Source organism: Ovis aries, chromosome 8, assembly GCF_016772045.2.
Source record: "Ovis aries strain OAR_USU_Benz2616 breed Rambouillet chromosome 8, ARS-UI_Ramb_v3.0, whole genome shotgun sequence".
NCBI classification, from domain to species: Eukaryota; Metazoa; Chordata; class Mammalia; order Artiodactyla; family Bovidae; genus Ovis; species Ovis aries.
This window is the reverse complement of record NC_056061.1, coordinates 23,882,427-23,909,599: the sequence shown is the minus strand read 5'-3', so window position 1 is coordinate 23,909,599 and position 27,173 is coordinate 23,882,427.

Genomic DNA, 27,173 nt, shown 5'->3' with positions numbered 1-27,173 from the left:
TAGGTTGAAGCTTCAATAGGTTGAAGCCCTGACGTTATTCCATTTGGAGAGAGGAACTTTAAGGAGGTAATTAAGGTTAAATGAGGTCTTCTGAGTGGGGTCCTAACCCAACAGACTAGGGTCCCTATAAAATGAGAAAGAGACACAAGATGCTGTGACCACAGAGAGGAAAGACACAGCGAGAAATGGTGGTCTGCAAGCCATGGAAAGAAGCCACAAGAGACACCAAACTTGCTGACACCTGGATTTTGGACTTCCAACTCCAGAACTGTGAGAAATGAATTTCTGGGTTTAAGCCACCTAGTCTTTGGTATTTTGTATTAATCCTAGAAGATTTATATACTGTATAAATTAAGACTTACAGTAACTGCAATATGTTCAACAATAAAATATTTTGGGTACTGGTGTCAGTCACATTAGTCTCGCTCTGAAAATTTTGAAAATTGTGAAAACAAAAAAAAGTGTTGAAGTCAAGTCATTTACAATCCACCATCTACTTCTCACTTTATAGTACTTCCTTCTTTCCTTTTCCTACATATACATATTAAAAAATAAAAATAAAACTGGAGTCACCCCATTATGTATGTTTTTAAATTTTAGTTATACACCATATAAGCTTTGGATGGTCTTCCCAGGTGGCACTAGTGGTAGAGAACCCACCTGCCAATGCAGCAGACAGAAGAGATGTGGGTTTGATCCCTGAGTCTAGAAGATTCCCTGGAAGAGGGCACAGCAACTCACTCCAGTATTCTTGCCTGGAGAATCCCAAGAACAGAGGAGCCTGGCAGGCTCTAGTCCATAGAGTCACAAAGAGTCGGACATGCAACACAGCACACATGCATGCTTTGTATATACGTATGTCTATACGTATATATGCATATGTATATATGTAGAACATATATGCTGCTGCTGCTAAGTCGCTTCAGTCGTATCCGACTCTGTGCAACCCCATAGACGGCAGCCCACCAGGCTCCCCTGTCCCTGGGATTCTCCAGGCAAGAACACTGGAGTGGGTTTCCATTTCCTTCTCCAATACAGGAAAGTGAAAAGGGAAAGTGAAGTCGCTCAGTCATGTCCGACACTCAGCGACCCCATGGACTGCAGCCTACCAGCCTCCTCCATCCATGGGATTTTCCAGGCAACAGTACTGGAGTGGGGTGCCATTGCCTCTCTGAGAACATATATACATATATATATATAATGTCTATGTATGTAATGAGCATAAAATGATTCTTTCCTCTAGCAATACTCTTCAGAGATATGATTTAGTAGTTATGTAGTATTTCACAAATGTATGTACATATAGATCATCATTTTAAATGGCTGCTAAGTGTTCACTGTATAGATAAGCAGTAAGACGTGCCATTTATTTATATGTATTTGACTACACACACTTCTCTCCTCCTACACTAGATCCTTTAAGGTAAAAATACGACTATCTTCCTTTACCCCCAGCATATAAACTGTTTCTTTGCACAAGGATAGCACTTAATGAAGTTGATCTGAACTGAATCAGATTATGGTTATCCTCTCAAGAATCAGTGTTTAGAGCCTTGGAATCAGGGGCTCAACCCTAATTTCTTCATCTCACTTTAAGGAGGTGCAGCCCCAGACCGTGAGACATACACAGTACGTGGGGCAGTGCCTTGCGATGGTGCTAAGAGAACTGAGACTAGAAGGGAAATCTGGTCACACAACTTCTGCCAGTTTCTCCCATGTTTCATCATACTTGTCCTCCAGAGAAGAGCTGAATCACTCTTCCAGATTCAGTTCAAAAATGCCAAGAACAAACTATGGGAAGGAGCAAGGTCCTTAGCTGAGACGAGGGAAGGACATTTACCAGGAAAAGGGGAGCTGATGCTAAAAGGGATGGAAGCTGGGCAGAATAAAGAGTATGTTCCCCTAAAGAATATCTGGACAGGATGATACACGTGGGCCTCTTGTCCCTAAATGGTCTTTCAGTTCTCCTTCACATATTACCTGAAGTTCTTACTAACTTTCCAGTTCAGTAAATTGGAGATGGTTTAATGGTTTTTGACACTACTAAAACTAAGAGCATGAAGCATAGAAGGAGAAGAGGGAAGGAAATTGATTTCGCTGACAAAGTGATTCCTCTGGGGAAAAAATATGCTAAGATTTTTTCAATCTGGTTTTACGTATAATTTTATTGATATTTTACTTAATATTGAACCCAAAAGTTAGGCTCAAACCTTGACTGGTAATAGACAGTGGGATCAGGTACTGAAGTTGGTTTGTACCTGTTCTAAGAAGAGCCAATTGTTAAACTTTGGCAAGAAATATGATGAGCCAGTTGTTAAACACAGATATTATTAAAACTGAAAAACTACACAAACTTACCGTTAAACAAATGACATTAAAAACAAAGGTAATGAAATAAAAAGGTTGTTGATTTTCAAGAAAAATACCAAAGGTAGGTAACAAGGAGCTTGCCTGGTGGCTCAGTGGTAAAGAATCCATCTGTCAATACAGGATACATGTGTTCAATCCCTGATCCAGGAAGATCCCACATGCCACAGAGCAACGAAGCCTGTATGCAACAACTATTGAGTCTATGTTCTACAGCCCAGAGTCGCAATTACTGAGCCCAAAGTGCTGCACCTCCTGAAGCCTGCACACCCCAGAGCCGATGCTTTACAAGAGAAGCCACCATGACGAGAAGCCAGAGCACTCAGCTAGAGAGTAGTCCCGGCTCTCTGTGGGGGACACAGTGGGTAAGAATCTGCCTGCTAATGCTGGGGACAAGTGTTTGACCCCTGGTCCAGGAAGATTCCACATGCCACAGAGCAACTAAGCCCATGCAACACAACTACTGTGTCTGCACCCTAGAGCCCAGGAGGTGCAACTACTGAGCCCATGTGCCATAACTACTGAGGCCAGTACTCTTAGAGCCTGTGCTCTGCAACAAGAGGAGCCACCACAACGAGAAGCCAATGTACCACGACAAGGAGCAGCCCCCCCTCACTGGAACTAGAGGAAGACCCTGTGAACCAATGAAGACCCAGCACGGCCAGAAATAAATAAATACAGCTTTAAAAAACAAGAAAAAAAGAAAATCTATGAAGAAATTTGCGGGGTGGGGGGGTGCCTAGAATGGCCTAAAACAATCTAAAATAATTTAAAATTATTCCCTCTATTCTCCACTGGCCCAGTGCAGGGCAATTTAAACTCTAAAATGTCCAAAGGAGATTATAACACATTAAATAAAACAATTGTTTAGAAAGAATCTATGGTACTAAAATATAGAAAAAAGAAAGAGATAAGCATTATTATGTGAAAGAATGCAGCTAAAAAGTATAAAAAACAGGACAGAACTAGAACAACCTCCATTTTGTAACCATCACTGTAATAAGTGAGTCTCACATATGGATCACTAATAAATGTTAAAACTATCACTTATTAGAGGGCATGATATTCATATGATCATCCTACAGATTATTGTTTAGCTTCAAAGAGGAAGGGATCTGGTGAAAATATCTTAGCCAAGGGATCAAGCTTAACTTCACCAGTAAAGGTACACAGTAATGCAACACATTATACATATAACTCATAGTATTTTTGCAAAAAATGTTTAACCTGAACCTAATTATGAGGAATTAATCAGAAAAATCTAGGCTAAGGAACATTCTATAAGACAATCATTTTAGATCCTTCAGAATATCAATGTTATGTCAAATAAAAAAAGGTAGATTGTTCTTGAATAGATTAAAGGCAACTAAGGAAAGAACTAAATGCATTATCTTTGGATCCTGAAACAACAACAAAAAGTATAAAGGAAAGTTTGGAACTCATTTGGAAAATTTGAGTAAGCACTCTATAATTAATGGAGAAGGCACTGGCACCCCACTCCAGTACTCTTGCCTGGAAAATCCCATGGATGGAGGAGCCTGGTGGGCCGCAGTTCATGGGATTGCTGAGAGTTGGACACAACTCAGTGACTTCACTTTCACTTTTCACTTTCATGCATTGGAGAAGGAAATGGCAACCCACTCCAGTGTTCTTGCCTGGAGAATCCCAGGGACGGGGGAGCCTGGTGGGCTGCCGTCTCTGGGGGTGGCACAGAGTGGGACACGACTGAAGCGACTTAGCAGCAGCAGCTATAATTAATATTATTCTATCATATTTTCTTAAGAGTAATCACTTTATTGTGATTTGCATAATTTTTCATATCTGAAAAGTTGCTGAATGCTGAAGTAACACCTGCAACTTAAGAAAGTGTATGTGCCCCCCACACACACACATATGCAATGCAAATGTTGCAAAAGGTTAAGAATTGGTGAATCTAGGTGAAAGGTATGGGAGAAGGCAATGGCAACCCACTCCAGTACTCTTGCCTGGAAATTCCCATGGACAGACGAGCCTGGTGGCCTGCAGTCCATGGGGTCGCGAAGAGTCAGACACGACTGAGCGACTTCACTTTCACTCTTCACTTTCATGCATTGGAGAAGGAAATGGCAACCCACTCCAGTGTTCTTGCCTGGAGAATCCCAGGGACAGAGGAGCCTGCTGGGCTGCCGTCTATGGGGTCGCACAGAGTCAGACACGACTGAAGCGACTTAGCAGCAGCAGTAGCAGCAGCAGGTGAAAGGTATACAGGTTTCATGATATTCATCATTCATCTTACTTCTCTATAGAATTCAAGTATTTTTAAATTAAAAGTTAGTAAAATACACAAAGTGGGGGAGTTCCCTGGTGGCCTAGTGGTTAGGACTCTGGGCTTTCAGTCGTGGGTCAAGTTCAATCCCTAGTTGGGGAACTAAGATCCCACAAGCCATGTGGCATGCTCCCCCCAACCCCCCCCCCCCCGCCACACACACACAAACTGGGAGAGAAAGAGAAGATGGATGAGGAGGAGGAAGTAGGAAGGAAGGGAAGGAGGCAAGCAGGGAAGGAGAAATGCAGGAAAGGAAGAGGGAAAGATTCAGTAAGGAACATCTAATGATGAAAGACCATTAGCCTTCAAAACAAGATACTTTAAAATGTGAGATTAATCTTAATATTTATATATTTATATCATGATATATAATTTTATACATTTCATGATACTTATATTTGCATGGTGTCAATATCCTAAAACAATATGTAGCCACCCAACACTTTCTCAAAAAGTAATATAAAGGAAATAGAATAACACAATGTAATTTTAGTCAAAAGAGCAGTAAATAAAACATTATATCATTTTCATTTTTTTATTACAGCATTATTAATACAACAAACTGCACAGATCTTGGGTGTTCAGTTTTATGAGTTTTGGAAATTGCATTCACTATTGTAACTACCATCCAAGACAAGAAATAGAGCATTTTCATCCACCCCCTAAGATTCTATCCTGCCCATTTCCAATCAATTCCTCTGTTGTCACTAGGTAACAATTTATTTCTATCTCTATAGATTAGTTTTGTCAGTTCTTGGATTTCATATAAACGGAATCATACAATATTTATTCTTTCATGTCTAGCTGCTTCTGCTTAATAATTATAGTTACATTTTGAGACTATTAGGAGTTCATTCTTTTGTATTGCTAAGTAATATTCAATTGTATAAATATACATTTTGTAAGAATTCCACTGTGTAAACTTGTTTTTCCTTCTCCCTGTTAACAGACATTGGGCTGTTTCCAGTTTTAAGTGTTTATGAATAAACTTACTATTCCCGTGTCTAATGCTTTTTGTGGACATATATTTTACTTCTCTCAGGAAACTATTACAAGTGGAATGAGTTAAGCGTAAACTTTATAAGACACCACTAGGAAATTCACCAAAATATGTGACTATTTTACACTCTTGCCAGCAATGATGGGAGCTCCAGTTGCTCTGCATCCTCTCCAATATTTGGTGTTGCCAATCTTTTTCATTTTAGCCCACATAGTGGGTTGGAATAGTGTTTTATAGTGGTTTTAATTTGCATTTATCTAACGATTAATGAAGCTGACCATTTTTGTCCCTATACTTCCTGCTCATTTATATGTATCTTCTTTTGTGATGTGTCTGTAGTGATTTAAATTTGATACTCCTCCATTCAAAAACTGAAGCCTAACTTCTTAAATCTTAAGTCCAGATTTATTTTTTTTATTTTTATTTTTACTTTATTTTACTTTACAATACTGTATTGGTTTTGCCATACATTGACATGAATCCACCACGGGTGTACATGCGATCCCAAACATGAACCCCCCTCCCACCTCCCTCCCCACAACATCCCTCTGGGTCATCCCCGTGCACCAGCCCCAAGCATGCTGTATCCTGCATCGGTTAAGTCCAGATTTATTGTCCAATTATTATTGTTTCTAATAAATAAATTATGGTGGAACTGATGGTGAAAGTGAAAGTGAAGTCGCTCAGTCATGTCCGACTCTTTGCGACCCCATGGACTGTAGACTACCAGGCTTCTCTGTCCATGGAATTTTCCAGGCAAGAATACTGGAGTGGGTTGGCATTTCCTTCTCCAGGAGATCTTTCCGACCCAGGGATTGAACCCGGGTCTCTTGCATTGTAGACAGACGCTTTACCATCTGAGCCACCAGGGAACTGATGGTATGGATATCTAAATTAGAACATAAAAGGCATGTTACTTCCTCCTTGCTCTTTCTCTTGGATTGGTCACTCTGGGAGAAGACAGGTGCCGTATCAGAAGGACATTAAGGCAACCTATATAACAGCCGATGTGGCGTAAGAGCTGAGGTCTTTTGCTAGAAGCCACATGAGTCATCTCTTGAAAATGAATCCTCCAGTTCCAATCAGACCTTCAGCTGACTGCCGCTGCTGCTAAGTCACTTCAGTCGTGTCCGACTCTGTGCGACCCCAGAGACGGCAGCCCACCAGGCTCCCCCGTCCCTGGGATTCTCCAGGCAAGAACACTGGAGTGGGTTGCCATTTCCTTCTGCAATGCATGAAAGTGAAAAGGGAAAGTGAAGTCGCTCAGTCGTGTCCGACTCTTAGCGATCCCATGGACTGCGGCCCACCAGGCTCCTCCATCCATGGGACTTTCCAGGCAAGAGTGCTGGAGTGGGGTGCCATTGCCTTCTCCCAGCTGACTGCAGTCCCAACTAATAATTTAACTGCAGCCTCATAAGCAATACTCAGTTAGAACCACCCAGCTAATTTGCCCCCAAATTCCTGATCTTCAGAAAGTATGAAACAAATGTTTGTTGCTTTCAACTCACTTTAGTGATTGGTTATACAGCAATAGTTACTGTACAGTATTATTTTATTATTGATTTTGGGGGTTCTTTATATATGCTGGATGTAAATGTAAGGATTTTGTCATACCTATGTGCTGAGAATATTTTTTTCCTGGTTTATGGTTTGTTTGGTCCTATCTGAATGATGACCTCTAACAAGCAAAGAAAATTTGCACAATTCAATTAAACATTATGTCTCTTGTGGTTAATGGTCTTTGTGGGTTTTTTTCCATGAAATTTTTGTTCCAAGATCATAGACTCTTTCTATTCTTCTCGAAGCTTTACGTTCCCGGTTTTTGGTTTTAAGTTTAGTCTATGATCCATCTCAATTAATTTGTTGTGTATGGAGTGAGATATAGATCAAAACTCATTTGTTTTCCTCTATATGGATACTCAGTTGTTACAGCAGCATTGACACATTAGTTAATCCTGATTTATTTTAAAAGATAATATATATGTAAAAATGTTAAAAGTAATCCTAAAAATTTTAACAATGGTTAAACTAAGTGGTAGAGTTAGAAGTGGTTTCTTGTCTTAGAGTTATCTGTATTTCCTTAATTTTTGACCATGAACCTGTAATACTCTGTGTGTGTGTGTGTGTGTGTGTGTGTGTGCGTGCACTTAGTCATGTCCAATTCTTTGCAATCCCATGGACTGTAGCCTGCCAGGCTCCTCTGTCCATGGAATTTCCCAGGCAAGAATACTGGAGTGGGTTGCCATTTCCTACTGCAGGGAATCTTCCTGACCCAAGGATCAAAACTGAACGTCTTGCATCTCCTGCATAAGCAGGCAGATTCTTTACCACTGCACCACCTGGGAAGCCATTTGTAATACATTATACCTAAAAATGAATAAAACATTTAATTTTCATTTTTATATGTTTATTTTGCCTTTTTAACTGTACCATAAAATATGTAAAATTATACCTTAAATGCATGTAAGTATATCTTTAGAAAATTTGTGTACAAATACAAATACAGTAATATCTTACAAATTCAGATAAAAGTTCAGCTGAATAAGTGAACATATTGTAAAAAGTATTATAAAAGTTATTTGATATTTAAGTTAAATGTTTATTACTTTAATTTATATTGAATAATTCTGAATGTCTATAAAATTTGCCACATAAAACATTTGGACTCTGCTTTTAGATATGAATACTCTGTCCTTTTATTTTAGAATTATTTATATTCAAATTATTTCTGTGCTGGTAAAGTGTTTTACAAAGGCTCAGAGATTCCTTTTCTCTTACAAGGGCTAAACATTTATCTCACAAGCTGATACACCATTCTTTGGAAATTCTTTCTTGTCAGTGCAAAATTAAACATCAACCTCTATGTGTTTGAGTATCACAGATGCAGTTAAAATGAAAGTGGTTTTATTGTAACATGGTATTACTCCTGAAGAGATAAATATATTCTGGTAAAAGAGGAAGACAAGCTAAGAATCAACAGTAAAAATGTGTAACTCATCAGTTTCCATCACAGCAAAGTCACATAAAACTTTCTTCTTTCTGTTTTGAATCAGTTTTGGATTCTGTTTTACTTGAGGTTTAAATTTCAGCCTTAAATGATCAAACACGAGTTCTTTCAGCCTGGCTTTCTCACTTTTACAGCAATTCAAGCCAGCTAAGAAAATTTAACTTAACCAAAATATAGTAGAAAAAAACTTGGAAAAGTCTCAACACCTGGCCTACATTTGAGCTGCATGACAACCTGGGATTCAAGCTTCACTGCATTAATTTGTGGCACAACAGTTAACCACAAGCTTCTGAGGGTGGGGGTGGGGGGTTGTATTATCCAAATGCTGAGAATGGGGGTACAATGAGGGAGTATAACAGTAGTTCTTCTATGTAATTAAAACATCCATTGCTAAAGTTATTGTGCCAATTGAAATGATATATATGTACTGATGGAACAGAATAGAATATTTAAAAACTACTGTATGGAAAGCAGCACTGTCAGAAATCTAACAGGAGGGCCCTTGCAACACGGAACAAACAGTTAACATGAATAAACACTGAGGGGAAAAAGAACCCTGGAAAAGCAATTATAAAACTGCAAAATGACTATTTAGGACTGAAAGATTTCATGTGGAAACTTTTCTGCAGCTGTGACCGTTTGTCAGTATTAACAACAGACCTGTTTTGTTTTGTTTGGGGATTTGACAAATTACAGTATCCGGTGCTGTTCTCCTGTCTTGTGGAAAAATAAAGGGAAATGTAGCTCTATAGTTTCTTCATCCTGTATTTTTCTGTTTTCCCCACTTTTCCTGAGCTCTCCCATATCTGTAGACTAGATGAGAAAGCCCGCGACCTTCACTTGCAAAGTCAGAGGAAAAGGTTTGATCTTGGCGACTGTAAGTCAGTCACTAATGGAAATGAGAGCTGTTTGCTCTGGAAACCCTGGCTTCAGTGCTGGGGGATCATGTGCAAACTGCAGAGTAAGTGCTGAGGCTGGAATCTGGACCAGCACTCCCAAGCCTCTGCCCAGTCTCCCACCCCCACAGTTTCCATAACTGCTTATCCCAACCCTACTTCTTTCCTTGATCTCATCCAATACAAATTTACATTTTCATCAAAAGTATTTAAATGTCTAATTGGTGAAGAAGGCCTGGTACTACTGAAAAAAAAAAAAAGAAAGAAATAGTTCCTTCTCTTCCAGGACAAATGTACAGTGAAAGAAAACAAAAATCAGCTCAGAAACTGCTACTTTTTAAAGACTAATAGATGAGATCCTTGCGCTTTTTGTTCTTTTCTATTTTATTCTTTTGAAGCTTAAGGAGGATTTGGTACAATTTAGGCAGAAAGGAGAACATTAGTGCTTGACCCATGCCTCCTAAAACATATGCACATATACATATGTCTTTATTTTTTAAGAAGCAAGAGTTTGTCTGTGGGTGATAACCAGTTTAATGAAAACTAGAAAAAGAGAGTGCATGCCTACCACCTTCTATTCATTGTTATTAAATGGGATTCAGAGGGCAGAAGAGGAGTTTCTGCCTCCTTCCTATTTCTGTTTATGAATACCATCTTTATTTTTCCCATAGTCACTGAGGTGGGTTGAAGAGTGGTCCCCAACAGGCTACGTCCGTGTGTTTACTACCAGAACTTGTGACTGTGAACTTATTTGAAAAAAGATTCTTTGCAGATGAAATTAACGGTCTCAAGATGATATCATCCTAGATTACCCATGTTGGCCCCAAAGGTAATGACAAACGTTCTTAGAAGAGAAAGAAGAGAAAAAGGGAAAATGGAGATGGAATGAAGTGACTTCAGCTACAACCCAAGGAAAAGCTACAGGCCCCAGCATCTGGAAAGAGAGAGGAAGGAATCTCTCTAAAGCCTCCAGAGAGTGTGTGGCCCTACTAGCACCTTGATTTGAGACTTCTGGTCTCCAGGACTATAATAGACTAAGCTTCTGTTGTTTTAAGCCACCAAATTTATGGTAATTTGTTATAGCAGACTTAATATCCTAACACAGTCACTCAACGTCTTTATCAGTTGCTGCTTCTTCAATCTGTTATTCATTCATTTGTTCAGGAAACAAACAAGAAACATGTCAGGTCAGTTGCTCAGTCATGTCCAATTTTTGCAATCCATGGACTGCAGCAGGCCAGGCCTCCCTGTCCATTATCAACTCCCAGAGCTTGCACAAACTCATGTCCAACGAGTCAGTGATGCCATCCAACCATCTCATCCTCTGTTGTCCCCTTCTCCTCTTGCCTACAATCTTTCCCAGCATCAGGGTCTTTTCCAATGAGTCAGCTCTTCATATCAGGTAGCCAAAGTATTAGAGCTTCAGCATCAGTCCTTCCAGTGAATATTCAGGACTTATTTCCTTTAGGATGGACTGGTTATATCTCCTTGCAGTCCAAGGGACTCTCAAGAGTCTTCTCTAACACCACAGTTCAAAAGCATCAATTCTTCAGTGTTCAGCTTTCTTTATGGTCCAAATCTCACATCTATACATGATTCCTGGAAAAACCATAGCTTTGACTAGATGAGCCTTTGTCAGAAAAGTAACGTCTCTGCTTTTTAATATGTCTAGGTTGGTCATAGCTTTTCTTCCAAGGGACAAGCATCTTTTAATTTCATGACTACAGTCACCATCAGCAGTGATTTTGGAGCCCAAGACAATAAAGTCTGAGTTGGAAAAATAATAATTTTGTTCTCAAGAGGTGATAATCTGATAAAGAGAATCAGACACATAAACTAAGTACAATATAGTATAGCTGATGTCATTATAATGTGTGGCCACAAGAAGAAAATGGTCACTGCTTCCTGGGATGGTCATCAAGAGTTCAAAGAGGAGGGACATATGAAAGTTGAGAAGATGTCTGCTGGCTAAACATATATGCGAAGGAGGGAATTCTTGGAAAAGAATGGAACATGAACAGAGATGTGGAGGCATGAAATCACACAGCCTCTACTGAAATTCGTTGTTTTTAAGTCTGTCTACTAAGATTCCAAAGAATAGCAAGGAGAGATAAGAAAGCCTTCCTCAGTGATCAGTGCAAAGAAATAGAGGAAAACAAAAGAATGGGAATGACTAGAGAGCTCTTCAAGAAAATTAGAGATATCAAGGGAATATTTCATGCAAAGATGGGCACAATAAAGGACAGAAATGGTATGGACCTAACAGAAGCAGAAGATATTAAGGAGAGGTGGCAAGAATACACAGAAGGACTGTACAAAAAAGAGCTTCATGACCCAGATAATCACAATGGTGTGATCATTCATCTAGAGCCAGACATCTGGAATGTGAAGTCAAGTGGGCCTTAGAAAGCATCACTACGAACAAAGCTAGTGGAGGTGATGGAATTCCAGTTGAGCTATTTCAAATCCTGAAAGATGATGCTGTGAAAAGTGCTGCACTCAATATGCCAGCAAAATTGGAAAACTCAGCAGTGGCCACAGGACTGGAAAAGGTCAGTTTTCATTCCAATCCCAAAGAAAGGCAATGCCAAAGAATGCTCAAACTACTGCACAATTGTACTCACCTCACATGCTACTAAAGTAATGCTCAAAATTCTCCAAACCAGGCTTCAGCAATACGTGAACCATGAACTTCCAGATGTTCAAGCTGGTTTTAGAAAAGGCAGAGGAACCAGAGATCCAATTGCCAACATCTGCTGGATCACTGAAAAAGCAAGAGAGTTCCAGAAAAACATCTATTTCTGCTTTATTGACTATACCAAAGCCTTTGACTGTGTGGATCACAACAAACTCTGGAAAATTCTGAAAGAGATGGGAATACCAGACCACCTGATCTGCCTCTTGAGAAATCCGTATGCAGGTCAGGAAGCAAGAGTTAGAACTGGACATGGAACAACAGACTGGTTCCAAATAGGAAAAGCAGTACGTCAAGGCTGTTTATTGTCACCCTGCTTATTTAACTTATACGCAGAATACATCATGAGAAACTCTGGGCTGGAGGAAGCACAAGCTGGAATCAAGATTGCCAGGAAAACTATCAATAACCTCAGATATGCAGATACCACCACCCTTAAGGCAGAAAGTGAAGAACTAAAGAGCCTCTTGATGAAAATGAAAGAGGAGAGTGAAAAAGTTGGCTTAAAGCTCAACATTCAGAAAAAAACTAAGATATGGCATCCAGTCCCATCACTTCATGGCAGATAGATGGGGAAACAGTAGAAACAGTGTCAGACTATTTTGGGGGGCTCCAAAAATCACTGCAGATGGTGACTGCAGCCATGAAATTAAAAGTTATGACCAACCTAGACAGCATATTAAAAAGCAGAGACACTTCTTTGCCAACAAAGGTCCGTCTAGTCAAGGCTATGGTTTTTCCAGTAGTTATGTATGCATGTGAGAGTTGGACTATAAAGAAAGATGAGCACTGAAGAATTGACGCTTTTGAACTATGGTGTTGGAGAACTCTTGAGAGTCCCCTTGTCTGCAAGGAGATCCAACCAGTCCATCCTAAAGGAAATCAGTCCTGAATATTCACTGGAAGGACTGATACGGAAGCTGAAATTACAATACTTTGGCCACCTGAGGTGAAGAACTGACTCACTGGAAAAGACTCTGTTGCTGGGAAAGACTGTAGGCAGGAGGAGAAGGGGACAACAGAGGATGAGATGGTTGGATGGCATTACCAACTCAATGGACATGAGTTTCAGTAAACTCCAGGAGTTGGTGATGGACAGGGAGGCCTGGCATGCTGCAGTTCAGTTCAAAGAGTCGGATATGACTGAGCGACTGAACTGAACTCAACTAAGATTCCAAAGTAGGCATGATATAAGTGGAAAGAGCAGATAAGAACTACATTGTAGACAGCCACATTAGCCAAGCTGAAGAGTTTGGAATATATCCAAAGGGAACAATGGGAACAAATGGGAAGCTACTAAAGGATTTTAAGCACGGTAATAAATATCCCCACGCTTGCATTTTAGAAAGATCACTGGTAGAAGTGGGAAGAGAGACTATGAGATTCAAGGCAGAGAGATTGGTTAGATGAGCCCTGATGTGGTCTAAGGTAACATGATAAGAGGCTGAGGTCAGGCAGACTTTTGAGATTAGAACATGGGGTGGATGAAAGAAAAACTTTTACAGGAATCTGAGACAGAATACAGTCTGAATTAGAGAAGAAGGAAACAAAGAAAATACTGCTATAGTAACCAAGAGAGATGGCGGTATCAAGAGCAGAGTAACAAGTCAGAAGCCACTGAGAAGCCAGGTAAGACTGAGAGAAGTCCATTGGATTTGTCAATGAAGAGACCACTGGTGAGTTTATCAGAGACATCTGAGGGCAATCGTAATCAGCAATATAAATTTCTGGCAAGTCTATGAGTATCAGCAAGATGAAGAGGTTGGTTAATAGATTAGTGGTTGTCAAAGTGTGTTTCCCTGCACTTTCCCCAGCATTATCTGACAACTTAGAAATGTAAATTCTTAGGCCCTACTCCCCTTAACTCTGACACTCAGGTGTAAAAGCCAAAAATCTGTGTTCTAACAAGGCTTCCATTGATTCTGATACTCGCTAAAGTCTGAGAACCACCTTCATACACCATAAAAGGCCTTACTACTGAAAATGTGAGCTATAAATTGGCAGCATCAATGTCATTTGGAAGCTTGTTACACAAGTGTAACTTAGAACCCAACATCTGACCCCCTGAATCAGAATATGCATTTTTAACAAGATTCCTAGGGATTTAGATGCACATGAAGTTCAAGAAGCACACTCAAGAATTTCAACTCAATAGTTTCCTTGCCTAACATCTCAGATTATTACAGAAACCCTGTAAATTGCTAATCCAAAGAATGGAAAGAGAATTCAATATAACACAACAAAATATCCTCCTTTCAAATGGGATCATAAATAAGAGATAGAAAATGGACTATAGTTTATATGAGACTAGGAGAATTCCAGGTGTAATCATAGTAATATAGGTATTTCTAGTTCTTTGGCATTCAATTCCAGATCATAAATATACATGTTGTTCTTTAAAAAGCTAAAAACCTTACTGAAGTTCATCATATCATTCTGATGGAAAATAACATGAGGCCACTAGGACTTCATTCAAAAAAAAAAAAATCTACTGGTATCCTGGAAGATACAGTACATGGGAAAAGATAAATCTTTTTATGACCTAGTAGGGGGCAACTTCGGAGAAGGCAAGGGCAACCCACTCCAGTACTCTTGCCTGGAAAATCCCATGGATGGAGGAGCCTGGAAGGCTGCAGTCCATGGGGTCGCTGAGGTCGGACACAACTGAGTGACTTCACTTTCACTTTTCACTTTCATGCATTAGAGAAGGGAATGGCAACCTACTCCAGTGTTCTTGCCTGGAGAATCCCAGGAATGGCGGAGCCTGGTGGGCTGCTGTCTATGGGGTGGCACAGAGTCAGACACAACTGAAGCGACTTAGCAGCAGCAGCAGCAGCAGGTGGCAACTTACATTAGGAAACCAAGAACATCAATATCTGTGCTATTACTATATATAAAATATAGCTTAAAAATACAGTAAAAGCTATTTATTTTTTGTAAATATGGTTTAATCCAAAGGTTCTGTGTCCACAGACAAACAGCATCAGTACCACCTTTGGGCTTGTTAGAATCTGCATTACTGGGCTCCACTTTGAGCTCCTGGATCAGAATCTGCCAATGGGATCCAGGAAACTAGTTTAACAAGTCCTCCAGCTGATTCTAATGCACATTAAAGTTTGAGAAGACAGGTTTAGGCATCAGAAACACTTCATATAAAACAGTCTCCCGTTTGCTCAAACTGCCTCTTAAAAGTCTCTTCTCCATTTAAGTGTTTTCATTTATCTTTCATGTCCTTTCATGGCTCTTTCTTCCTTCCTCTTTTTTCTTCCTCTATCTACCTATGTCTTTCCGTTCTACTTTTTCACTTCCTGTTTCTTTCCCAGCTCACTTTAGCTTTGAACTGCCTCATTCTTGAAGATGTATACAAATCTAGCACTTCTGCTCACAAAGTTTGCCAACCTAAGCAATTCTATCAGATACCCATGCTCAGCATTATGAAAGAAACGAAACAGAACATCAGCTGCTTTGTTCTTCAAACAATGCAGCTTGCAGAAACGACAGTATAGAACCAGTCACTGTACAGTTCTTTGGTATTAATGAGACTTTAATTAGCAAGAGCACTCATGACAGTCATGTGCTGTCTACAAAATGTCTGGGGGCATGGAAGAAGACAAGACTTTCAGCCTTACCAGAACATTCAGCCCTTGTTTCAGGGTTATGTGTTCATGCCTTCACCACAAGAGGTAGCTAATAACCACAGCAGGAACAAATATTAGTATTAATAATTAAAATTTTTTTAATGTTAATAAATATTTTTTTAACTGAAATAGCATGTCTGTATTACAAAGCCTGCTGCTCATAACAGTAATTTCTCATAATTATTTAGTGCTAAATATGGCCCAGGCCTTGTTCTACAGGCCTTACAGCTATTAATATATTTAACTCTTTCCACAACCTAGACAGTAAAGAATCTGCATGCAATGCAGAAACCTAGGTTCAATCCCTGGGTTGGGACGATCCCCTGGAGAAGGCAATGGCTACCCACTCCAGTATTCTTGCCTGGAGAATTCCATAGACAGAGAAGCCTGGCAGGCTACAGCTCATGGGGTCGCAAAGAACTGGATACGACTGAGCAACTAACTTTCACTTTTCCACAACCCTATGAGTCAATGGTATTACCTTCTCCATTTTACAGACAAGGAAATAAAAGCATAGAAAGGTTAAATAACTTGTCAAGGGTCACACTGCTGGGAAATACTAGAGATGGGATTTGCATAAAGGCAATCTCACTACACATCCTAGATCAGATGCATTCTGTTAAGCTGCTTCTCAAGCGAGAATGAGTTGACTCATACAGGATACATTTGAATTTCATACTCCTTCACAGTTCACACTAAGGTATTTATTAAACAGTTTCATGTCCTAGCACTTTCGATTGGAAAGACTATAGTGTAGTGGAATTTAGCTCGATGATTATGGAAAAACTCACAGTTTTAATCTCAAAGGGTTACAATTTCTTCTCTTGTGAAAAGAGAGTGCTAGACTTCATTAGATTATATTTATGGTGCACTCCAGATCCAACATTCTATGAATTCTATGAATTCCCTCTTTAACATATAAGGACCCTTGTGATACCCACCTGGGTAATCCAGGATAACCTCTCCACCTCTACATAAATCCTTAATGTAATCATATCTGCAAAGTCTTTTTGTCATGGAAGGTAACACATTAACAAATTTCAGGGATTAGGACATGGGGCATCTTAGGTTGGGGATATTACTCTGCCTACTCTGGGGATATTTTATAGTTCCCCAGGAAGCCTTCTATTTCATACATTTAAAAACAAATGTGTTCATAACAAAAAGGAAAAAAATTTAATTCTGAAATATTATAACATTAACGAAGTTTACATTAATTAAGCAATAAACTGCACAAGTCTATTTACTGACTATTTCCTAGAGTTGCTATTGTTTTGAGTACAAAAGAATGTTAGAGTCCCAAAAGACCACAGAGACCATCTAGGGAAGTCAAGCCTTCTTATTTTACGCACAAAGAAATGAGGGCTCAGAGAGGCTAGTGACTCGCTAGTGAGTGAGAAGTGAGCCTAACTAACACTTCCTGGCTTGGTTTCCAGACCTAAGTCTCTTCCATGATACCTTTAGGCTGCTTTTCATTTTTTCAATATACCAATAATTTCTAAGACTTCTGCATAACATTTCTTAGCTTAAGGAAAAATCCTAGCTAAATATTCTTTGGCATTTCAGGGAACTCAGACACTCTTTTGCAACTGATGCTAATGATTAGAACAGGCCTCACTCTTCCTTCTTCTTTGGGGAAGTATGTGAAAGAGTAAAATATTGCAGAAGGAGAAAGAGTGTTGGTCTTTTGATTACCATGTGACGATAAAGAGTCGGTGGAAAGCTATGCTGTGGTAAGGAAAGTAGCTAAACCACAGATGAAGAGCTCACTGAAAAAACATTTTATAAATACCTTTTCTTACCCTTAAAATGATGTCAAACCAAATACCTTAGATGTCATGCTAGTAAGGAGTTTTAATTCCACTTGGGCTTTGAAAGCAAAAACTATATTAAACACAGAAAGTCTAAGAATAACAACAAACTTTGTTGAGTCCTTAAAATATGCTACAGTCTTCCTACGTCAAATCCTTGTTTTGAAAAGTAAAATCTTAACTTCTGCATTGCATAGAGCAAAGAGAGAGCAAACCTAGACCTAAACACTGGCAGCGTGGACAGCACTGTCTGCCTTCCCACTCCAGTTTCCCCTTCCTTAAAAAGGAGAAGCTTTTAGCTTCTCCTTGAAGAAAGACAACAAAGCCATTCTGAAACACTACTGTTAGAAACCTTAACATTCGGAAACTACATTAACAAATTAAAGGTTAAAGAGTACCTGATGATTTCAATAGATGCTAAGAAAGCATTGTTTAAATACAAAATCCATTCTTACTTTTTGTTTCATCTTAGCCAGCTAGTAATTGAAATAAATGTTCTTAAATAAATGTGCTGTATAGAACCTACCAGAACTTAACAACAAAAATTATCATGGTGAACCCCATGTTCCCAGTCATTCCAGTTAGCTTTTTAGTGACTCATTCATAATATGAATGAAGAGTCAAGGATTCTTAGACATTTGATTAAAATGTCTAACAACAGCAAAATAAACAAGCACACAGGGGAAAAAATGCAGGGAGCAGAAGAACAATAAAAGGATTAAAAAGAGAGAGAAGAAGGAGGAAAGAAAGAAGGAAGGAAGGAAAACATAGGGAAGGAAAGAAGGGAGGACAACAACTTTCACAGAACATAGAAGAGATTTGGAAATTTTAAAATACATATGAAAAGCAAAACCAAGGGAAAGGTTGGACAATAAAATTGAGAAAATATTCAAAAAAAAAAGAAGAGAAAGATAAAGGGTTTGAAAATGGTAGAGAAAAGATTAATTAGAAGATAGGATCTGAATAACAGGAATTCTAAAGAGAGCTCAGAGAAAACGGTAGGGAAAACATTACTAAAGAAACAATATAAGAAACAATATAAGAAAACTTCCAGAACTAATGTACATGGGTTTCCAGATTCAAGTACAAAGCACAAAGGTATACCAAGGCATATCACCCTGAAATTTCAGAGCACTCAAGACAAAGAGAAGATTCTGAAAACTTCTAGAAAGGAAAACAGGTATGTTAAAATGTCAATGGACTTCAAATAATAACATTTTCAGCAAGTAATTAAAGAACTGTCTCCTAAATTATGAAGGAGAAATATTGCTAACATAAATACCTGAATTCAGCCAAGTTATACATCATATCTAGTGTGACATATTTCAACATTTAGGGTCTCAAAAACTATTTTCCATGAGTTTTTATAAGGAAGCTACTGAAGAATATGTGCCACCAAAACAATGGAGTAAAATAAGAAAAAGGAAGACTTGAGATTCCAAAAAACAAGGATGCAAGAAAATGAAGAGATCAGAGGACTTCCTAGATTGATAGCAGAGGCAAAGCATGGGATCGCTGAAGTTCAGCTTGCAACAAAGCAGTTATTTTCAGCAAAGGAATACTGTTGACAGTCAGTACAGGGTAAGTTATGCTACAGTAATACACAACTCCTCCCAAAATCTCAGTGAATTAAAACATCAGAGGTTAACTTCTCTTTCTACATGCCCATTGTAGATTAACTTGGTTAGCAGACAATCTCTGCTTAGTATGGAGACTTAGAAATTGGGCTGAAAGGGAAGATTTTTAAAAGAAAAAGTGAAATATACATATTACTTAAATTGAACATACTGAAATAAATTTTACAGCTTTGTTGAGAAGTCTGAGGCTTAATTAGTAATAGGTACACACACAAAAAAAAATCAGCAAAAGAAAAAAAATAAGATTGTACAAGAAAGGAAATGTATTTAAACTATACTATTTATCTTAGCTCTGAATAAAATTTTACAATCATGTCAATATTGACACCAAATGTTAAATATTATAACTTTTTAAAATTTACAAATTGGATTTCATTAGAAAGCATCAACCATAAAAAACTTATAAATTAGACTTTATTAGAACTAAGAATTTCTGTTTATCAAAAGATAACATGTAGAGATGAAAGGGCAAGTAATAAACCAGAAGAAGAAACTACATGTCTAATAATAGTGGACTTGAATCCATAATATATAAAGAAATATGAATCAAAATCAGAAAGACTGACAATCCAAAAAAAAAGAATAACAGAGAGCATCACTTCATAAATAGAAATTTATGAATAGTCATGAAGCCTACAAAAGGTTTTTCAACATAATCAGTCACCAAGAGAATGAAAATTAAAGAGAAAATTGAGAATCTACTAGATTAAACCTATGAGAAGATGAATGCATATAGATCAATCTGATAGATTATGACTAAAATTCAAGGAATGACGATACCAAACATTGATGAGGACGTAAAGCAGCTGAAACTCACATACTGTTATTCCGAGTAAATACCAATGTAACCACTTTGACAAACATTCTGGCTATATCTACTAAAGCCAAGCATACATACAACTATGTCCCAAAATTCCACTCATGGCTATAAATCCAAGGACAGTAAGGGCTACTGTCTATCAAAGGGTAAGTACAGGAATGCTTAGAGCAGAAACGTTTAATAGACTAACACAAGAACCCATATGTGCATCAAGTGTAGAATGGAAAACTGTAAAATGGTCACATAGTAGAATAGTAGATAGCAATGAAAAAGAACAGTATTTTTACATACAATGTCTTGCTCATAGAATACTGGGTGAAGGAAGCCAGTTATAAAATAATATGTTTTGTATGATACAATTATATGACTGTTGAATTGCACAAAACATACTATATAATTTCATTCATTAAGATTTCAAAACAGGAAAAATAGATCCAGAGTGGCAGAGAAGAGAATGCCGTGAGCACTGGCCAAAAGTGAAAGGGATAGTCGCTCAGTCATGTCTGTCTCTTTGCAACCCCGTGGACTGTAGCTTGCCAGGCTCCTCTGTCCATGGGATTTTCCAGAATAGCAGAGTGAGTTGCCATTCCCTTCTCCAGAGGAGCTTCCCAACCCAGGAATTGAACCCAGGTCTCCCACATTGCAGGCAAATTCTTTACGTATGAGCCACCAGGGAAGCCTGAGCATGGAAAATGCAGTAACATTAACTAGAGACAAGGTATAAAGGGATTCTACTGCAGTTCTGGAGATGTTTTATATGTTGATCTAGGTGATGGCTGTATGTTTATGTAAATATATAATAATTTTGCATACTAATTTACTTTGCAGATTTTAGATAAGACCCCCATAATATGTATGACAAAGGATGTGAAAATGTAAGTCTGAGAAAACATATTTGTAAAACATAACTGACAAAGAATTATTATGCAAAATTCATAAAAATTTTCTATATATTTTAAGAAGAATATAAATAACCCAACAGAAAAATAGGCATCATTGAAAAGAAAATAGGAATGTATCCAAAAAGTACAAAAAGATATTCAATCTTGTTAATCATCATGGAAATGCAAAATAATATCACAAATACCATTTCCATATACCAGAAAAGCAAAATTTTAAAGTTCATCAATATCAAGTGTTGGAAAGGTATGGAACAATCAGAACTTAAAACACTGCTAGTGGCACTTAATTATGATCCCTGTTTACATCAAGTTGAAAAAACACACAATACTAAACCACATACTGATCAGGATAATGTCTGATTTTTAAGCTAGACAGAGTACACATAAATTTGTTATTTTTCACAAATCTTTGCACTAAACATCTATATTATGTTTATAATAATAAAAAATGTCTGATATTTTGTTTTGGTTCAGAGCAGAACTTAGTAGTCTCTAAAATCTCTTCTATTTCTAGTAAATCAAAGGATTTTGAAGTTATCATTAAAACTCTACCTAAATTTAATATTATGGTTATTTGTGTGTTCCCAAATTAGAAGCCTAAGAAGTATTATTATCCAGGACATGGGCTAACAGGCACTCTTTCTTTTGTAACACAGTACTTTCAAAAACATTATTTTGTATCTCTGCCTTTCTTCAAAGGATGTGAACAAAATGTTCAAGGTCAATGAAACAATTTACAAGTTTTACCAAACAGAGTAGGGCAGGGAGAAAGAAAAAAGAGAGATAAGGTTTGATTCCCGAGGACCTTTTGATGTATCAGAAGTCTGTTGGAAAATCAGTTCCTTTATAAAGTAAATAAACACTTTTGAAGTCAGTCCATTCTGTTGGTGTTTCGTAAGTGAAAGACAGATTTAAAGGGAGGGAGAAATGAAACAAACCAGCTGAAGCAGCACTGTCCTTTCAGATTGTCATTTTCTTCAGACATTGCATATTTAGAAGACAAACTCTAAGAAAATAAAATTTAATGTCACAAAAATGTACTTTTCCACCAGTAGCTATAGAGACATTACCAAAAACTCATTTTACAAAACCTTTGGAATAATAAATACCTCTGACTTGAGCATAATATTAACCAATGGACTAAGAAAACATGCCACAAACAATAATTCAGAGTCTTACAAGGGCACTCTGATTGGCATATACACTTAATTTTTGTTTAAAGGCATAGTTAAATATAAGGGATCTTATAAAAATTGTCTGTTTCTGCAAGATTGGTTACCTTTGATAGTTCATTAAATATTATTTATGTCTATCATAACTAATTACATTGATAAGTCTTAATATAATATATATTATTACTTTTCCCCCTCCTTCTATTCACTTAGCCTCCAGACTAGAAACTCAGCTAAACTTGTAAATCAGATATTTATGTACATTTCACTTATAGATTTTACCTAAGATTTATTCCTTACACCTTGAGTTTCTGTTAAACATTTACTTGCTATGTTGTTTGAGAGAATCAGGACAGTCAAAAATCTTACTGCTTTAAAATAAAATTTTAAAAAGTCCTGTTAACTAGTCCCTTAATAAGGATAATTCTTTCTCTCTCATACCTCATAAACCTGAAATCATGTTCCTTTCTCAATTGTTTTTCCCCTTGTTTTTTTCACTTCTGTAGCAATGAGGAGAAGAGGGTGGTGACTGGTAAATATTTGTGAAGGCAAAGATAGCTTACGGACAACTTGACACTTCCTGGTTCCCAGCACAGAGCTGTGGCTCTCCCAGATCCGACTCACAAGGCCAGGCAAAGGAGCACGCTCACTGAAGGAGTTACTATCCGAGGATTTCATTAGCGTGGCCCAAACTATCATCTTTTTTTTTTTTTTTTTTTTAGTTTTTTATTTTTTAAATTTTAAAATCTTTAATTCTTACATGCATTCCCAAACATGAACCCCCCTCCCACCTCCCTCCCCATAACATCTTTCTGGGTCATCCCCATGCATCAGCCCCAAGCATGCTGCATCCTGCGTCAGACATAGACTGGCGATTCAATTCACATGATAGTATACATGTTAGAATGTCATTCTCCCAAATCATCCCACCCTCTCCCTCTCCCTCTGAGTCCAAAAGTCCGTTATACACATCTGTGTCTCTTTCCCTGTCTTGCATACAGGGTCGTCATTGCCATCTTCCTAAATTCCATATATATGTGTTAGTATACTGTATTGGTGTTTTTCTTTCTGGCTTACTTCACTCTGTATAATCGGCTCCAGTTTCATCCATCTCATCAGAACTGATTCAGCAGATGAATGGATAAGAAAGCTGTGGTACATATACACAATGGAGTATTACTCAGCCAAACTATCATCTTGATCCAGCACATTTTCTATTACTTTATCTCATTTACAGTGTAAATGTGGCTTCTTGGTTAAATCATAGTCATTTTTCTGTCAATTTTGGTGCCCTTCTGCTTAGCCATTTTGACATTATACTTTAAAATGGAGAGTCCTCTGTACACAAAAATGGAATCTGGAAGAAGTAACAGTGCCCTTGGTCTTTCTTGATACTTACTGAGAGGGAGAGAGAGCTAGCGGTGAGGCCCCCAATATAGCTGAACTGTATAGATGTTGAATAGAAAAAAGAAAAAATGCTTTTGAACTCCTTGAAAATATCTATCTAGGTGTGTATCATATTTGTGCTTTATTATTAAATCTTTAATTTCAGTATTTGTTCTAAAATCAATGGGGAATTTCAGCTATAGATTCATGTAAAATAAAATTATTAAAAAATAGTTGTAAAAGGAAAATCAAAGTTGTAGGGTAAAACAAAGCTATTAAGTGTATTTTCTGAAATGCTAATTATGTTCTAGTATAACTTAGACCTACCCTCACCTCCCTATGCCTTGGAAATTGCATTTTAAATTACACTATTTTGAAGTAGGCACCGTAAGGGGAAGAAAAGTGGGACTAAAAGGATAAATGTAAAGGCAAAAGAGAAAAACAAAAGCTTGATGGCCTGATTAATCACTTTTGGTGCTCATTATACAGCAGACATCTAGTTCACACTACAGTTTTAAATAAAGTCATAAAGTTTATAAAATATTAAATATAGTATGATCCAATTTTATTTTTAAGAATTTACACTTCTATGCACAGGAAAATATCTGAAAAAATTATACCCTAAATAGATATTTTTGGTTATGGGATTGTATACATGTAATCTTTTTTCAATTTTCAAAAGCATATAAATATATATATGTAAATATATACATAAATTATATACATGTGGTGGTGGTTTAGTTGTTAAGTTGCGTCCGACTCTTTGCAACCCCATGGATTATAGCCCACCAGGCTCCTCTCTCCATGGGTTTTCCCAGGCAAGAATACTGGAGCAGGTAGTCATTTCCTTCTCATGGGGATCTTCCTGTCTCAGGGATCAAACTTGGGACTCCTGCATTGCGGGCTGATTCTCTACAGACTGAGCCACCAGGGAAGCCCTATATATATAGTTTTATAATATATATACTTAATCACATACACTACATTTTGTAGATATGCATATTTTATATATAATTATATATATAATGTCTGTCTATATTACATATACTATTATTACTAATAATAAAAATTATTTTTAGCTTAAAAATGTATTATTTCATTGTGACCAAAGAGGTTCCTAAGTTAAATCTGGAGAAATCTAACAATTCACTTCATTCATTCATTTATTCGAACATTTAAAACAATGTATTTTGAGCATTTACCATACATCAGACCCTCTTACCGGGGCAACTTAGCAACTAAAGCACCACCACCATATGTATATAATTTATGTATGTATTTATATGCTTTTGAAAATTGAAGATTAAACGTACACTATATGTCATATTACATATGATAGTGCCATATGACTGTTTCATTCTCAGACAACTAAAAGTCAAGTTCCAAATCAAGGAATTCAGCTGTCTCCCAACACTGTCTAGATTATTTCAACAAGTATTTGCTGAGTCACTCTGATGTACAGAATCTTGTGTTCGATCCTCAGAGGATGAGAACAAAATTGATTAGGGAGACATACGCAACCTTAGACTATAAAGTGCAGTGAAACACTGAATGCAGGTGAATGATAAGAGTGAACACGTAAGCAGGGCTCCCCCTGTTAAGACCCATTCTAAGCACTTCATGTGCATAAACTCCTCACGGCAGCCTTATTAAGTAAGGCCTGTTATTATTCCCATGTTATATATGAAGAAACAGGAGCTGAAAGAGATTAAGTGTCCTCTACAACATGGATCAGCTAGTATATGGCAGAGCTTGAATTGGAAGCCAGGCAATCTGGCCCCGGCACCCAGGCTCTAAACCACTATCCAGCCTAGGTGCTGGTTTGGCAAAGAAAAGGAAGGAGTACATTCCGGAACAGAGGAAAAGATGTTTAACACATTTGGAAGTAAACCTGTGGAAGGAATGGGTCCAACAGTGGGTAAGGCTTTATAGAAAAGATACAAGCAGCATAATGAAGATATTTAAGTAGTGGGAATCTGGGAGCTTTGCCCTAAAAATTATGTATGGATAAATCAAAGATCAAGGTAAAGATGAGAAATATCTGATGAAAGATTCTGAAGCAAGGTGGGCACAAATATAACAGAGAGAAAAGAAATTTTTGTTCTGAAACATTCTGCAGTGATCAAAGTTGAGAAAGCTCAGACCAGGAGACCAAGTAAAAATATCTAGGTGTGAGAGAACTGAGAATGGGAGGGTGCTGTCAGAAACACAAAAAGGCCAGAGTTCTGGATCCACCGAGTGAGAACAGCTAAGCATTTTAAGGAGGGCAGCCAACTACAGGAACTGAGTCAAGTGAAGAATTTTCTGTGGAAAACAATTTGGACTGTGTAGACTGACCTGTCAGGCAGCTATTATGCAGCAGAGGCAAGAAGTCTGATGGAGGAGGAACTGGAGAGATGGACCGATGTTTGGATGGTGCTGCAGTCACCAAACCAGGAGGATGATACTGCTCAGTAAAGAAACTGTGCAAGGAATAGAATGTGGACTCACCCTGGAACCTCATTCCATAAACAGGGGAATGTCTTTGAGTCAGGGAGTCAAGAAGGGAAAAACAAATAGAAACAGAAGGAGAAAAAAATCAATGCCATGACAGCCCAGATACAAAGAAAGACTCTAGAGGGCTTTTTAAAAATCAATACTTAACATTTGTTTTCACACATCTTCCATAAAATCCGAAATATGTCATTTCATTTTCTTGTGATCTCAAACTACATGCATTGCCCATGTTAAAAGTGAGAAAAGCTGAATTTTGAAGTAAATTGATTTTTTGAAAAAACTGTCATTGCAGTTATGTTAATCACAAAACAAAAGTATGACAGTAAATTATTCTTGGAGATTTTTGAAGTCAAAATACACAAATCACATAACTGCTTTTTAGACTCATATGCTGATCTATTTATGAAACTGAACCCCACAGTTCAAAGGTATTAAACATTAAGCTCCAAGATCATTTCTGCTCTGTGAAAATACCAAGCAGTAGAATTATTCTGATGCTTAACATGCTCCAGTTCTCACTTGTACAAATGGCTTCTGTAGGAATGAATGTGACTGGGGAGCAAACACCTATTGGGAAGCATCCCCTGTACTCTTGGGGAACACAAAGAGCCATCACATTCAGGATAAGATAAAAGAATCCTTTAGGGATAGCAATCTCATGGTCAAGCATCAGGAAAATTAGTTATTTCTTAAGAAACTTTTTATTTTTAAAAAAGCCTTACCCAACAAGAAAAGGCAGCAGGGAAGAAATCGTTTCATAGGTACAAACTTCTGATACATGTAATAGTCTGTAGTCTTTCCTATCTTTAGGATTATCACAGGTACACAAAAAAGATATCAAACTTTTAGTTGTTCCAAAGCGTGATCTTTCCTCCCTGCAGCAGTTTACTTACTGATCATCCATAAACAAGTCTGTAAAAGTGTTTATAAAAGGAAAAGAACGTGTATTGACTCTCCTCCGGCACAGTTTCATTTCAAAAGATGCTAGTGACCTAGCAAACATCATCAACTATCCCTTTAACATTCCCCAAACAGACACCA